This window comes from Geospiza fortis, unplaced genomic scaffold, assembly GCF_000277835.1.
Source record: "Geospiza fortis unplaced genomic scaffold, GeoFor_1.0 scaffold41, whole genome shotgun sequence".
Taxonomy (NCBI): domain Eukaryota; kingdom Metazoa; phylum Chordata; class Aves; order Passeriformes; family Thraupidae; genus Geospiza; species Geospiza fortis.
In genome coordinates, this window is record NW_005054299.1 from 20,932,066 (window position 1) to 20,946,541 (window position 14,476).

Consider the following 14,476-nt stretch of genomic DNA (forward strand, 5'->3'; position numbering starts at 1 on the left):
GGCTCTTTTCTTAAAGCAGACACTGCTCAGTACTTTTAACTGGTGATAGTCCTCCTCCAGTATATCCTAGTGCTGGGACATAGTTCCAGTAAACACAACATGAAGTGTGTCTCAAATGTCCATTTTGTTTAAAACCAACCACTCCAGCCCTTCCCTCCCCTCCCCAAAAACACACTCCTCCCTTCACTTTCACCTCCAGGCAATCCAAAGGATTTTCCAAGGGGAAGGGTCTGTTTATATTAGCTGACTGTCACTTAGACAAGAAGCAGGAGAAGCCAGGAACCCTGAAATAAAATATCTGTTCAAGCTACCGTAAGATTAACAACCCACTTTGGAAGCAAAAGAAAATCTCCCCAGATGAGGGAAAAAAAGTCTGGAAAACTCCAAAGCTGGATTTTCATACAGTAATTGACTCCCAAACTAATCTGTAGGTAGAACAATTAAAGCAGAGAAGGTCCTACTAAAGAAGGAAACCCACTCAGAATAATCTGGATAGTTTGCCTCCTGCACTGAAAGAACACTCACAACATGTGTAATGTGTTTCAAATGTGAAATTTTCATGAAAAGATAACAGAAAACATCCATATGCCATAATAGCTTATTAAAGAAAATCATGGGGGGTTGTTACCAACTATATTCAAAAGGAAGTATTTATTTTGATAATTGTTGCTTCGAGACTCACGCCAGATTCAAGTCAATCACCTTAAACATCAAGAATATTCATAGTAGGCCAAGCAACTCAAGCAGGATTGAGAACAATAAATGAATATTCATCTCAAACTGCTTTTCCCAAGCAACATCATTTGTTGCTCTAGATCAGTTAAGCAGAGCCCAATTGTTTTGGACAATGCAACATTTCTAACTTTAACAATTTTCCTTATGTAAGGATGTGACTTAATTTATTGTACCATATCAACAAGGATGAAGTAAATAGCAGAAATAGAATTCTATTCCTAGCTATGCTAAAATTCAAATTATTGCACTTAATAATTTAGATTTGGAAAAGAAAGCTAAATATCAATATAATATATTAAAAAAAATCTCAACAGATTCCAGCAGCTAGAAGTACCTCTTCTGGCAGATGGAGAAGTTATGCCCTGCAGTTAGCCAATATCAATCCAATAGTCAAGCTGAGGAATTCAGGAATAAGAAAAAACAGCAGGGGCAAAAGCAGCTTTTCCACAGACAGACTTCAGACCTAACAAACATATAAAATTTTTTAAATTGTTACTATTACAAATAACTGTACCAATATCCCGCTCCAGTCCTGTAACCATTTCCCCTATACTTTCAGTAAACTTTAACTCACACTAAACATCATCTGCTCCACCTGGATAATTCAGGGGGGTTTTTTTGACTTGATGTTTCTCATCTTCTGCTGCCTGACAAACTCCTAAATGATTTCAAAATGAAAAAGCCCAAATGAAACAAACCAGTATAAGAAATTACAAAATTTAGTCTACAGAATGAGATGGAGTTGACACCAAAACTCATCTCTCTCCTTCTTCACCCCCTAACTGATTCCTTACCAAGCACCAGATCTGACAAGATGCCCATGCTCTAGAAAGCAAGGTAGATTAAGAAAGAGAAGGAGAAAGGAGAGGAGTTTTTACCAGGTTGAAAAAGCAGAAAAACCAAAACGAACAAAGATGGGTACAAGTACAATTACATGTAGGCAGCACAAAGAGACATTTGGGACTATTTAACATCACCCTGATGTCTTTGTGCCCTTCAGTGATTAACAGACTACAAGAGAGAATATCTGCTTTTTCCAAGTTCACGGAGCTGATGAAATAGCTGAAGACATTCATAACTTCTGACCTCAGCTGAAGGGTTGGTCATAATAATGTAAGACCCATCATATCTGGTCATAATTTAAATAAAAATAAGTGGAGTCTTCTGAGATGCAGCTCAACAGTTAAGGAACAAAAAACTACTTACAAGAAAAACGCAACAAAAAACCCCCAAAAAACAACAAAAAACATAAACCTAACCTGATATTAATGATGTGTATGCATATCATTACAAGCATTAAAAACAGGACTTCAGAAATAACTTTTGAAGTTTTACAAATACCATGTTCCAGACATATTCCATCTCTGCTGACCGCAGTACCATATCTGTACAGTTCAACAGCACTTGCAACAGCACCACCATGAAATCCCCTTTTATGCACTTACTTAATGTCACTGATTTTCTAATAAAATGAGAAAGTTTAAGAGAAGTAAAAGTTCCTGAAAATCAGAGCTGTGCCAGCAGTTTCCACTGATGACCTGACATGATTTTTCCCTCAGCTGATATCCAAGTAGTTAAAGAATTTATATAGTCCATCCCAGCTCATTCATTTCAAAATTAACTTTCTGTACTATGTAATATTCCAGATATATCTGGAGGATGGAAGAAAACAGTTAAGGAAAATCATTAGCTTATATGTTATTGTAGCACTATTCATATTTTGTAAATTAAGCATGAACAACTGGAGAGGAGGAGAGCCCAGACAGTGTTCCATAAGAGAATTTGGAGGATCATTTTAGACATAAAAACTAAAAAAGTAATAATACAACTTGGAAAAACAGTAATATGGTGGAGGAAGCTGTAAAACAAAGTCACAGCTGATTAGATTTTTCCCTGGATGTCTACCCTCAATAAATCTGCATTAAAAAAAACCATTTTTTTCTTTTTTGGAAGGAAGAAAATTCAACTTGTGTTTCAAGAGCCATGCTGAAAATCCCTCCGTGTTTTATTTAGCACCACAACCAGCAGCAAAGAGTTCCACTGGTCAAACACAACTCTTCAGGAAACTTGTACTACTATAGCCTTACTGGTGTCCTCCTCAGTAACACTTATCCATGTCCATTATCTTTTTCTAAATTCTTTTGCATTGAATGTAGAAAAATTTTAAAAATTTTTGTAATTTTTTTTATAGTTAACGAACACTACCACCTCCCCCCAAAAACGAAGACTGCTCAAGAAAAAAAAAAAACACAAAACAAACCGCACCAGTAAACCATTCTGCATGATGAACAAGTGGGTTTTGTTTCCCTTAGACTATATTTAGTAGGCAGCAAAAAATAAACAAAAACCCAACCACCCTAAAACACACTCTTTTGGCAAACAAAAGGTGTGTCTGAGTACTCCCAGAAAGGTGTTTTAACGAGTCAATGAGTTTCTTTTTTTAGGGGGTAGTACAAAAACTTGTCACTGCAGACCAAAATACTAAGAACATTTGGCTATTTTTAAATAAATTTAGTTTCAAACAGAAAGGTTGATCAAAAAAGAATTTATGTATGTCTAATATAATTACTTTTAAAAATACTGACTTTTGGTTTTATTAAAAGGAAATAGGATGTTAAACTCAGTGAAGAGTCACCTTCAAATGGTAACATAGTGCAAAGAACCACCTCACCATACTGGAAAGAGCTATTTCACATTTTAATTTGTACAAATTAACTAGTGTCATTCAAGCCATGTCATGACAAGCTTGCAAAGACCCGAAGTGCCTGTAGGTGCTTGGAAACACAGCTGATTGCTTTGGAGCTCACAAAATACCACGTGAGACACTCTGTGGTTTGCCATGACAGCGAACACAGCACAAGGCGAGACATTTTTCCTTGGCTTTTTGGCTTGCAGGTTTCCACGCAAAACACTCTGGCCAAATCCTACTTGAGTTTGTTTGCCTTTGGGTACTTGTCTCCCCATCCTGCCATTTGAACAGCGACAGTGTCACAGAGCACAGATGCTGCACTTTCACAGAGATGGGCATTTCTGAGGAAAAGTGAAATTGTATGAGAAAACTGTGAATAAAGGAGAAGATATATGCAAGCAGACCAGGCTTCCTACTCTCTTTGAAGATCTACCAGAAAACACACTCTGCCCCATTTGCTGCTTCCCTCCTGTTGATCTCATGTTTGTCTTCACACAATTTGATAGTACCTCTGTGAGTCAAAAAAAAAGCACTTTTGACAAAACTGGCTTGCTGAAGTATTAAGAGAAGAGATGAGTAAATGGAGGTAAAGAAAAAAGAACACAATAACTTCAAACACACAATAAAAACAAACCCAAAACCCATAAAATTAGCAATTAAAAAAATACAGCCAGATGTGTGTGCCAGATTTATTAGATTACAGCCTCTCTGGAGCAGGGACCATGCAAGACAAGGTGCTTATTCAGTGCTCAAGTACAAGTTTGCCATCAGCTGAGGCTGCCTTTGGACATGACCTCATTGTAAAAACATTACCCTCAATCACAGTGGTCCTTGAAAACTGCCTCCTGGCTAGTTGATTGTTATTACAGATTTCACAGTAGCTATTAGGTATATTTGCATCTGTGTCTTTAAAATCATGAGTGAGAGAGAAAGCGATACCTGGGGAGTTGTGGGGGGAGAAATAAAAAAGCATGTCTGAACAGATGATCTTTACAGTTCCATCCTCCTGCTGCTAGAAGCTTCCCACTCAGCTTCTGCTCCTATTTGTTCATCTTTCTCTGGCAAGAACTACTCTTAACTGTGTTAATTTTCTTTTTTGTGGGTTAATGTTGGGTAACGTGCTTGCAATTGCCTACAACTAATAGATTTCCAGTGATTGACTTTACTGCACTCCTGGCAGTAAGTAGGGCATATTTCTTGAACCAGGGTCATTTAAAGGGATTCCAGAAAGTACCTTCAGACATTTCATGGCTTCATTTAAACATCTACTTTCTTAGTTCCATGCAGGATTTTGAGCAGGAGGACAGAATCTTCAAAGGGAGGTCACTGTCCTCTAGAATATTAAGTTAGAACCATTTCAAGAGTTTGAACTAAGCATGAAGCATGACCTTTTATTCATTTATTTATTTAAGGCTAAACTTGGCAGATATGAGAATATCCAACTGTAGTTAGACAGCCATGATCTCAGCCTCTGGCTGTGCAAAGACATCTTAAATCTGTAGGTTCTGTGCAGATCCAGGGGAGTTTTGCCAAAAAGCCTCCTGAATAAAAATTAAATATTCCTTCTTGTTAAGCTTTACAATTTTCTCTTCTTCCTATCCTAGCCTATTATAATCCCGAATTAAAAAGACATAATGCTTTAGGATTAGCACTGCTTATACTGCAGTTTCCCAGCCAAAAATGACTGCTATAACTCTTTAACAATTTCAGAAAGGTTAAGTGTCACATATCTTCTGCCTTTAAAGGGAAACAAGACATAGTCCTGCCAAGGAAAATCTCAGGAGCACCCAATATTTGGATTGCAGTTGCAGAATGAATGGCATCTGTCAATAGCATTCTGTGAGAATATGGCAGTGGCATATGAGAAGCCACTTACATCATTAGCTTCTGAGGTCTAGATAAAGGATTATCTAGATGCTTTGACCCTTCAAACCACACCCCCCCCCTCCCAATATATATATATATGTATAACTATACTGATCTCTTCCCAGTGTTATCCCTTCCCTCAATTTAGCCGCTTCACATCTTCATGAAAATCTTTTCCAAAGCTACATCTGCAGCATTAGCAGAGGTGTACACGCAGGTTTCTTTGCAAGTACTAGCTACCACTAGCCAGGACTGTGGCTTTGTATTTCACAGAGCAAAGAGAAATTATGATGACCTGCAGCTTTTTAACTATCACTGCAGACTAACTGCAGTGAGTCTCCTTCCCCCAGGCGTGGCAAAGGAAGGTGTGTGGCTAGGTCACAGTTATCTTCCCATGTAGTTTTGAATCTGCAGGGCTGTGCACTGACGTTGTCAGTGTGCCAGCTATAGGCCCTTCATCTGGTCAGGTTCTTGTGTCTCCTATGCACCTTCAACTCCTAGCCTAAACCGCAGCATGTGGTTCTTGCATATGGCACTGAAATCCCAAGTGTCCCACTTTCAAGTGCCAAGGGAAGCATATACAGTTTGAAGCTAACAGGTTTTGCAAGTCAAAGGACAAGTAATACAATAATAGCCAACATTCAAATAGGCCCTTCTGCAGAGAAGTATCTGGATACTAAGAATGACCCTTTTTCAGGTACCTTGACCAGAACCTAATGCAATCCACATGACCCAACTCAAAACCCTACATGGGCCACAGCACCATCTCCTGGAATCACAAGTTTCATTGCAAGAAAATGCTGCAGTTCTTCAAATACTCTGAAGAAAATCAAGCAAAACAAACAAAAAAATCCACCAACATCTCTGTTGTCATTATATTGCAAAGGTTCCATACTGTTGTCTCCTTATTGCAAGAGTTTCATACCTCCTTGATGTTTCTTGAGGGCAGCTCCTCTCGCCACTGACTCTTCCTTCTTCTCACAGCAGCCAACTGACTGTAATTCCCTCTCAACCAACCAACCAACCCACTCTTTTATAGCACTCCTCTTCTTATTGGCTACAGCTATGGCCTGTTAAAATCAGGCCTGCTCCTAATCTTTGATAATTAGCCCAGCTGCAACTCCTTAAGGGTAAGATTACTTTCTATACTACCTTTATTTTCTTATATTCTATCCCCCTACACATCTCCAATACACTGTAGGCAAGGGGCTGGAGTTAACAAATGCAAAAATTGGCCTGCACAACATTTCTCACGTTTCCAAGAAATTACTGATGTTCTTAAGAAGTCAGGGAAGATCAACGAAGAAGAGAGAACAGTCCACAGCTCACTCCACACAACTGAGGACAGTCTTCATGCTCTGCAGGCACGTTAAGCTCTTAGTTATCACTTCCCAGACAAGACTTCCCACAATGCAGCTCTGGGAACCTGTGCTAGGTTGGCCCTTGAAAGAGACTACAAGTACTCCTGCAGTCTTATATAGATGGCACAAAAGAGCTGAAAAGCAGCAGGAAGACCACTGATTCAATCGTTTTTATACAGCCTCTAGGTGTGAATGCTCCTAGTCCCACTTACGGCCAGGTCACACGAAGCTGAAGCCCACCTATGTCATTAGCTTTTTCCCCCAAAGACAGCTGGAGAGCTTGCATGGACAGAACTCTGTTTGTTAAAACAGACACATACTATCTGAACTTACTAATTTGCAATCTATAGTTCCAAAACATAACATTGGAAAGTGATTAACAACATACAGAGCAGATCTGCAAAGCCTGAATAGTAATTATCACATAAGCATATCTTGGCTGTATCTATACTAAAGGAAGTATAACAGAAAAAAAATGCAGGTGAATAAACAGTAAAAGTGAAAAATAAATCATTCTTGGCATGGGCAAAGCCTAGGAAGCCAACCTGACTGCACACAGAAGAGTCAGATCTGTTACTCTAACCTAAAAGCTACATAAGACTAAAACAAAGGCATAATCATGACTATAAGAGCTATTTGTTATACTATTACTTCATAGTGCTATCATATATGACTCCTCCACCTCTTATCCATATTGTACTGGTTTTAACTTTCCCGTATTATATCTGGGCCCAACACCAACTGAAAAACAACGTAAGAATCAATCCATTACCAGCTGCCCCTCAGCTCTAATACAGTACTCAAGTAAAACACAATTTGGGTGGCTTTAATACAGCTTGACACCTGAAATACAGCTGCTTATTCCATATGTGATCAGACACACTAGGAATGGACTTAGGAGCACAAGCTCAATTGCCCAACGTGTGGGCACACCTTAAATATCAACATTTGTAGCCATCACACTGAGACTGAAGTGATAAACACACAAACCACCTGTATTCTAGCCCATCACACCCAGACAGCATCTCTCTTCTCCAGCACAAAGCCACAACTGTTGCTCATGGAGTTGCCAAGCTTTCTACATTATCATTAGTAACTTAAAAACAGGATTATGCTCAAATAGTACAGAAACTTTAGGGCCACAGGCTGAAAACACTTAGTGACTTCATTAATGAACAAGTGCTTCATTAGAGATTAGAGTCTCTGTTCTTGTGTATTAACAACACAATGCCTTTAAAAAATAAATAAATCTGAATTTTCATGGTGCTTGCCTTTTGCATCTCTCCTCCCTTCCCTCACAGAAGCACTGGACTCAGATATGTTCAGAAACCATCCAAGGTGGTATCATCAATATAACTCATCCTCCTGTGAACACAGAGTGATCAGGTGAATGTGGACACTATAACAGGGGACCAGGACTCACCCTCACACATATCATGGTAAGGATAGAGGCACATTCCTTTACTGAACAGGAACGGAGAAGCAACTTAATTTATTTATTTATTTGCAGAAGGAGGAAAATGGCTATGAAAAACCAAACAGATGCAACGCATTCCTAGTAAATCCAGGAAATTCACACATATTTTCATTCTACCGGAAGTTAAAGGAAACCTGCAAAGCCTTTACATTTTTTGTTTCACTTCCTTTATAATTCTCTCCCTATTTAGCTTTTTCTTCAAGTGTGAGGAGGCATCCCAAATCAAGGGTATTCCTCCTCTGTCAGCCAGTGTTCTCCATTTCCCAGGCAGCACCCAACAAGTCTGGGGAACACCTGAGGCCAGCTGAGGACCAGGTTCTCCAAAGACTAGTCCTAGTCCTCTCTGGAAGGCCGCTCAGGCTCATTGTGCAGTCAGGAGGATGTCTTCATTGAAGGCCATTTTCAGAGCTGCCTTTTCCCCATTACCTGTCCAGGTAGAGAGAGAGCAACCACCAGGTATGGACTTGGCCAACTGCACAGCTTTATTCCACTTAACAGCAGTTGCTACACTAATACTTGCTAGTACACTGGAGTATCACCATCTGTGAGCTGGGGCCAGCCAGGATGGACATCATTCCCTCACACAGATGGAAATGACGCTACAGCACCATCATCATGAGAACTCCTCTGCAACTTTATGGAACCCAAAGCAGAGTCTTCAAGGTTTGTCCTTGAAATGCTGGTTATTTAACCAAAGCACCATTTTTAATAGCTACTCAGGAGACTTCTTCACTGCTTTTTTTGCTGAAATTACGATTCCTGTCTCACTGGGTGTTTTTATAGCATTACCATTCATGCTACATGACCAGCATAGCTGAAATATCTAAGTGCCCACAAATAATTAAAAAGTCATCTCCACTTTTTAAATGTTTGGATAAATTTATTTATAGAGCAAGTTGGCAATTCCCCCGAAGTCATACCTTCCAACCAAAGCAACTATCTCAGGTACTTAAAATATCACCCACTTCCGTATGGCTCTGCCTTTTCACGTCAGCTGGGATAGCTTTTTCCCCTAGAATGCAGGTAGTGACCTCAACACTTGCTAGCAGCAGCTAAAGACCAAGCTGTACCAAGCAGCACTGCACTGCTGGGCAGAAAAGGCCTCTTCTACATTAAAACACCAACTCAGCAAAATGCTCAAGAATTGCCCTTTGTATTTTACTTCAAACAAGGCTCATAAACTTATAGTGAGGCACACACTAGCACACCTCTCTAAAACAAGTGGGAAAAGAAACGCTCCTCAACAGCCTTCATGGCACAGTGGATGGGAAGGCATGTCAGCAGCAACGCCTGAGGAAGGTATTTTTTCCAGAGAACGCTTATGACACTGTTCCAACAACAGCACATATACTTGCCCCCGATCTCTCTGCCCAAACACAATTCTCTTTAGCTTCACATTTTTCCATCGTTCTCAGTTTGCAGCTTCACATAAATTGAAGTAAGTTGATAAAACTGTCATCTTTTTCAGCACATTAAATCTGATCCTCTGAAAAAGTTAGACCCCATAGATAGTTCACAGCATCTGGAAGGCAGATCCTTGACTGTCTCAGAAGAAAGAGATTACAAAAAAAAATTAAACACAGGAAATTATCGGTAACCATTGAGCTAATCAGCTTTGGAGAGCATGGCTTCTTTTCCATTAACAAAACCCTTAATAAGCTGTTGATGCAATTTTTTTTTTTTTTTTCTGGTGACACAAACTTCTTCCTGTGAATGGAGTCGAAAGGACCACTTCTTTCTGTGCTATTACACTATTGGCACAAAAACCAAGCTGTACAATAATTCCCTTCCCTTTCCCATGCCCTCACAAACACATAAGTTTCTGTCACTAAACACTTAACTCTGATTAGCCAGATCTTCCAGAGTATGATCCAGAGAGGACTTGTTCGTTTCAGGGATCAGAAGCTAAGTGGAAAGAAAAGAATGGTCAGGACACAAAGGATGGAGAAAAGTAATTATGTGAGAAACTGAAGTCACAAATCACACACACAAGTGAAGAACTGCCAAGGGAAGAACTGCTTTGTTTTTCTACCTGCATCAGAGAAACATGAATATCAACTACAGTGTTCAGAGCTCTAAGGAATCACAGTACTCACTCGCTTAATAAAACAACAAAGGAAATAAATACTCTAGCTAATTGTATTGAAAAGACAGTATTTGGAAAACTGTAATTCAGAAGTTGGGTGCAACTCTGATTGTCATTACATCAATGTAAGCCTTCAATAACAGGGCAGAATTTGGTTTCCTGTGCCTGATGATCCCAAATTAAGATTTAATAATAATCAGAACTTAATACCAAGTTTCAAGACAAATGTGAATGATAAGTAGTCACAAAAATCATCAAGTATTAGTTTAGTATAAACTGCTCCGCCTACTAATTACTAGGGAAGTATCCCTTGCATAGAAGTGACCCTCAAGAAGCCTTTGATTAATAATAGCTAAGATCACCAAAATCTTGAAAACATTTCCTTATGCACATGATTAACTTCTATGCAAATGGTCAGTACCATTGAAATAAGAAAAAAGTAATCACATCTTAAAAGTTACTTGTGGGCAGACAAGAGTTCAACTTTGCCTCTGAAAGAGTTTTGCAACAATTCTCTCTTTAGAGACCAGTTTTGTAAAGCACAGAAAATTCTCAACTATAACTCATATATGCGACAATGGAGACCATTTGAACAACTGGACCACAGGGGAAGTGGAAGAAATGCATTTATTTATCTTCATACAAAATGCAAATTGAGAAAGAGCAGTGCAATGAGAATTTACAGATTACTACTTCCTTGAATCCATCATGCTCAAAAATCTCTGCAAGAAAATTTCCAAAATACTGAATTGCACTTTATCCAAAAACCACTGGAAAATTGTGAGCAGCATTACTGTATAATTTAGGCACAAGATCATATTGCATTTGGTCCTGAGAACTGTCCATATTTTATTTGTTTGTTTTTAAACCAACACCCTCTGTTTTCACATCTTCTAGACTAGCTTTCAACACATTCATAGAAAAACGTAATTCACAGAAAGAGGACCCTCCTTCAGTTTTTTTTTGGTTTTTTTTTGCCACAATTTTGAGCAAAAGGATTATTCCAGAAGGGAGGTCCTCTGCTTCAAATTCAGCTGAAAAATATCTTTGTCATTTGACTTGCACTGAAGCCTGAAAGATCTGGTCAAAAGTCAGGAGTCATCTGCTGAAATATAGCTGTCTACATCCATGCTAGATGTTTGGACTACTTTTATATTCATCTGGCAGAAACAGCACTTCTCAGATCTGATTCTGCTGACTAAATGTAGACTTCCACTTCAGGAAGAGATGAATTGATCCCTAGAAATGTTCTGCTTCCTGACTACAAAGGGAGTGCAGAGAGCTGAGTTTCAACAGACAAATCCCACCTCCTCCATGCTGGGTATCACACTGAACAACCATATCTGGTTTCTCTGCTAGGACCTTATCAGCCTTTCTGGAATTCCTGCTACTTTAATCGGAACAAATAAACCAGTGTGGTTACCCTAAGCTTCACGGACAATCAAGGTAAAGAAAGGGGCACCTCTGAGAAGCAATTCAGCTCAAGAACCTGAATTCTTCCCAAAAGATGCCACTGTGTCTTTGGAGATTATGGGAATGAGCCTTATGAGCCTACCCCTTAATAAGGTGAAGCAGAGAAGTGCCTTGAATCAGACAGACAGGTTCAGGCTGTTGCTGCTGCGAAGGTGGGAGATACAGAGCAGCCTCATCCCTTATTCTCCTCTCCATACCAGTGAGGATGAAACGTACAGCATCAGAGCCCACAGTAAAAGGCAAGGTTACAGTATGGATTACAGAGTCCTCATAAAATACTGTGAAGGAGAATAAAAACAAAGCCACACCAAGGAAGTTTGAGAAATCTGTATTGTGGCCTACATAGTGTCTATCCACCCACAGCTTCGCCAAGTGAGGATAAACAAGAGTGAATGAAACTCTGCAAGCACATACTTCAGTTGGCCAAATATCCAGCACAGTACAGAGCAGCTAAGAATTAGTCCCCACTCTCTTAATATTTAAAAACAGAAGTGCAGACTTTCAAAAGGGTCTGAGGCTCCTGTGTTAGCAACATCTGCTCTCACCTGACCAGCTAACATAGAAGAGTAATATGGCAGACCTGGATCCAGGCTCTCACTCATTCATGCTTCTGTCACTGAAAGAAGTCACCTCGTTAGCTGAGGACAGCCGGGCTTCTGCATTCAGCTTCTGCAGGAATACAGGATTTGGCAGCCTCCGGAAATCTGAGCTCTCTGTTTTTCTTCCCTTGGTTTACTTATGCCCATTTCGCCTTCCCTGCCTCCCCAGTCCCAATGCACACACATTTTAACGCTAAACCCCAGGTGTTACATGGTTTCTCTGTACTTCCAGGCAAACACTACACACCTGCCCTCCAAATTTAGCAAGTATGCCTTCTCCACAGAGGTAGTAAACCTGCTGGAAGACCACAATGTTTCATAGTAAGATGCATTTTTATTAAGCTGAATAAAAAAACCAAAAACTTCCCATCTCATGACTTAAGAAAGTCTCACACCCACCATCTTATACAAAAATACATTCCCTACAAGACTGTGATACATTGCACACTCTTAATGGTTTCTACAGTTACATAGGCACAGACAATGTAACTAACAAGCAACATTCCTTCTTGTAAAATAGGAGGAAGAAAATAAACAGAAGTTCACAAAAATATATTTAAGCTCAGAAATAAAACTACTTTTTTGCCTAATTTCATTATTTACTGCAATAGAAAAGACAAGACCTGGATTATCTAGGTGCAAAACAGGAGTTTTCAATCTGTCTGATTTACAAAACACATTGTGTCCCCTTATGAGGAAAATGATACCTAATTTACTCCTTTTAGATACACATCAATACTTTATCAAGTATTTTTTCACTCTCCATTTCCTTTTTTTTTTTGTATACTGAAATCAAGAGAAAGAACAATCCTGTGTTAAAGTTATATTATGTTTTCTGTTTCTTGTTACATAACCAGATGTGTTACAGAAAATATTATTGTGGAGTTAAAAAAAAAAAAAAAAAACAGTTAAAAAAATTCTAACCAGGCAAGCATCACTGCATCACAATAACATGCAAGGTGCTTCTACACCCACTACTGGCATATATTTAAATTAAAATTACATGTAATCTATACCAAACTTTCTGAATGCTGAATCTCTGCTGAATACCTTGTCTGTATTTAACCTCCTCTACTGCTGACAAGGAGGTAAGATTTTCCAGGTTAGTAACAGCAAAATTCCACATTGCAAAAACATTGAATTCTGTCATGCATATAAAGTCATTGACAAGGTTTGAAAATATCCCTCCCATGTCAAGATTAGTCTTAAGCAGAGAAATGGCAAGACAATATAAACATGTTATTTTCTTGTGGGAGAGCCAAGCAATTAAAAACCAACAACCACAAAAACCCTAAACCATATCTTTTGAGAGAAATGGTGAATTTCAATGCTCCTTTCTAATGAAACCAGAAGAACACACCAACCACTGTGCTGGAAATATTTCCTTGCAAAAGCAGACACATCCATGGTGGTAAGGGAATTTCACGACGTGGGTGATTTGTGACATTAGGATCTTTCGCATCATTTACAAAAAGGGCCACAGACTCCATGTTGGAAAACACACTCAATGCCATTCCTCCCTGCTCGGTGTACACCTGCCCAGGCAAAAACACCATGTTTCTGAATTCGAGCATGCACAGAGACACACTCACACCGTCATCCAAACCCACCACACACCCACCATCTCCCACCACAGCCACTCGCAACAGCCTGAAACACTGCTCTGAATCCAACCAGTATTTTCCTCTCCTCCCTGCATTACAGCCACCAGCCCAAAGCCCTGTAGCTCAGCTTGGTTCATCTGGGCCCACTTTGTTAGAATAAACACAAAGGAAGGGAACCCACTGGGCTGGCTGAACAACAAGGAATTTGGCTGCAGAACTCCCTCACACTTGTGCGCACAGCTGATTTTACACCACGCGGCTGCTACGTTCACATTATTTTGTCAAAAAGCGCGGAACAGCTTTCACCACAAACACTTGGAGCTTGAAAATCACAGCAAAACCAACTTTAGCTGGTGCAAAGTGCGCTACAAGAGCAGCGTTCGAAGCCCCAGCGTGACGCACCTGAAACCGTACCAGGGAAGGGGCTTGCTGGAGGACACTGGAGCCAGGCAAAGCCACAACGCATATGTTAGGTGCCCATAGCTCATTTGCTGCCCCGGCTAAGAGCGCCCCGCAAACCCATTTCCACCAGCTACAAATCAATGAGGCACTCGGCTGTGCCCATGCTAGTGACAAACTGCAGTGG

The 14,476-nt window shown here is 39.7% G+C and overlaps 1 protein-coding gene across 1 annotated transcript in view; it reads right to left on the reverse strand.

Moving 5' to 3' along the window:
- The window catches only part of PDE10A (phosphodiesterase 10A), a 338,217-nt gene that overhangs the window by 323,530 nt on the left and 211 nt on the right, over positions 1-14,476 (reverse strand). The gene's annotated exons all lie outside the window — the stretch shown is intronic.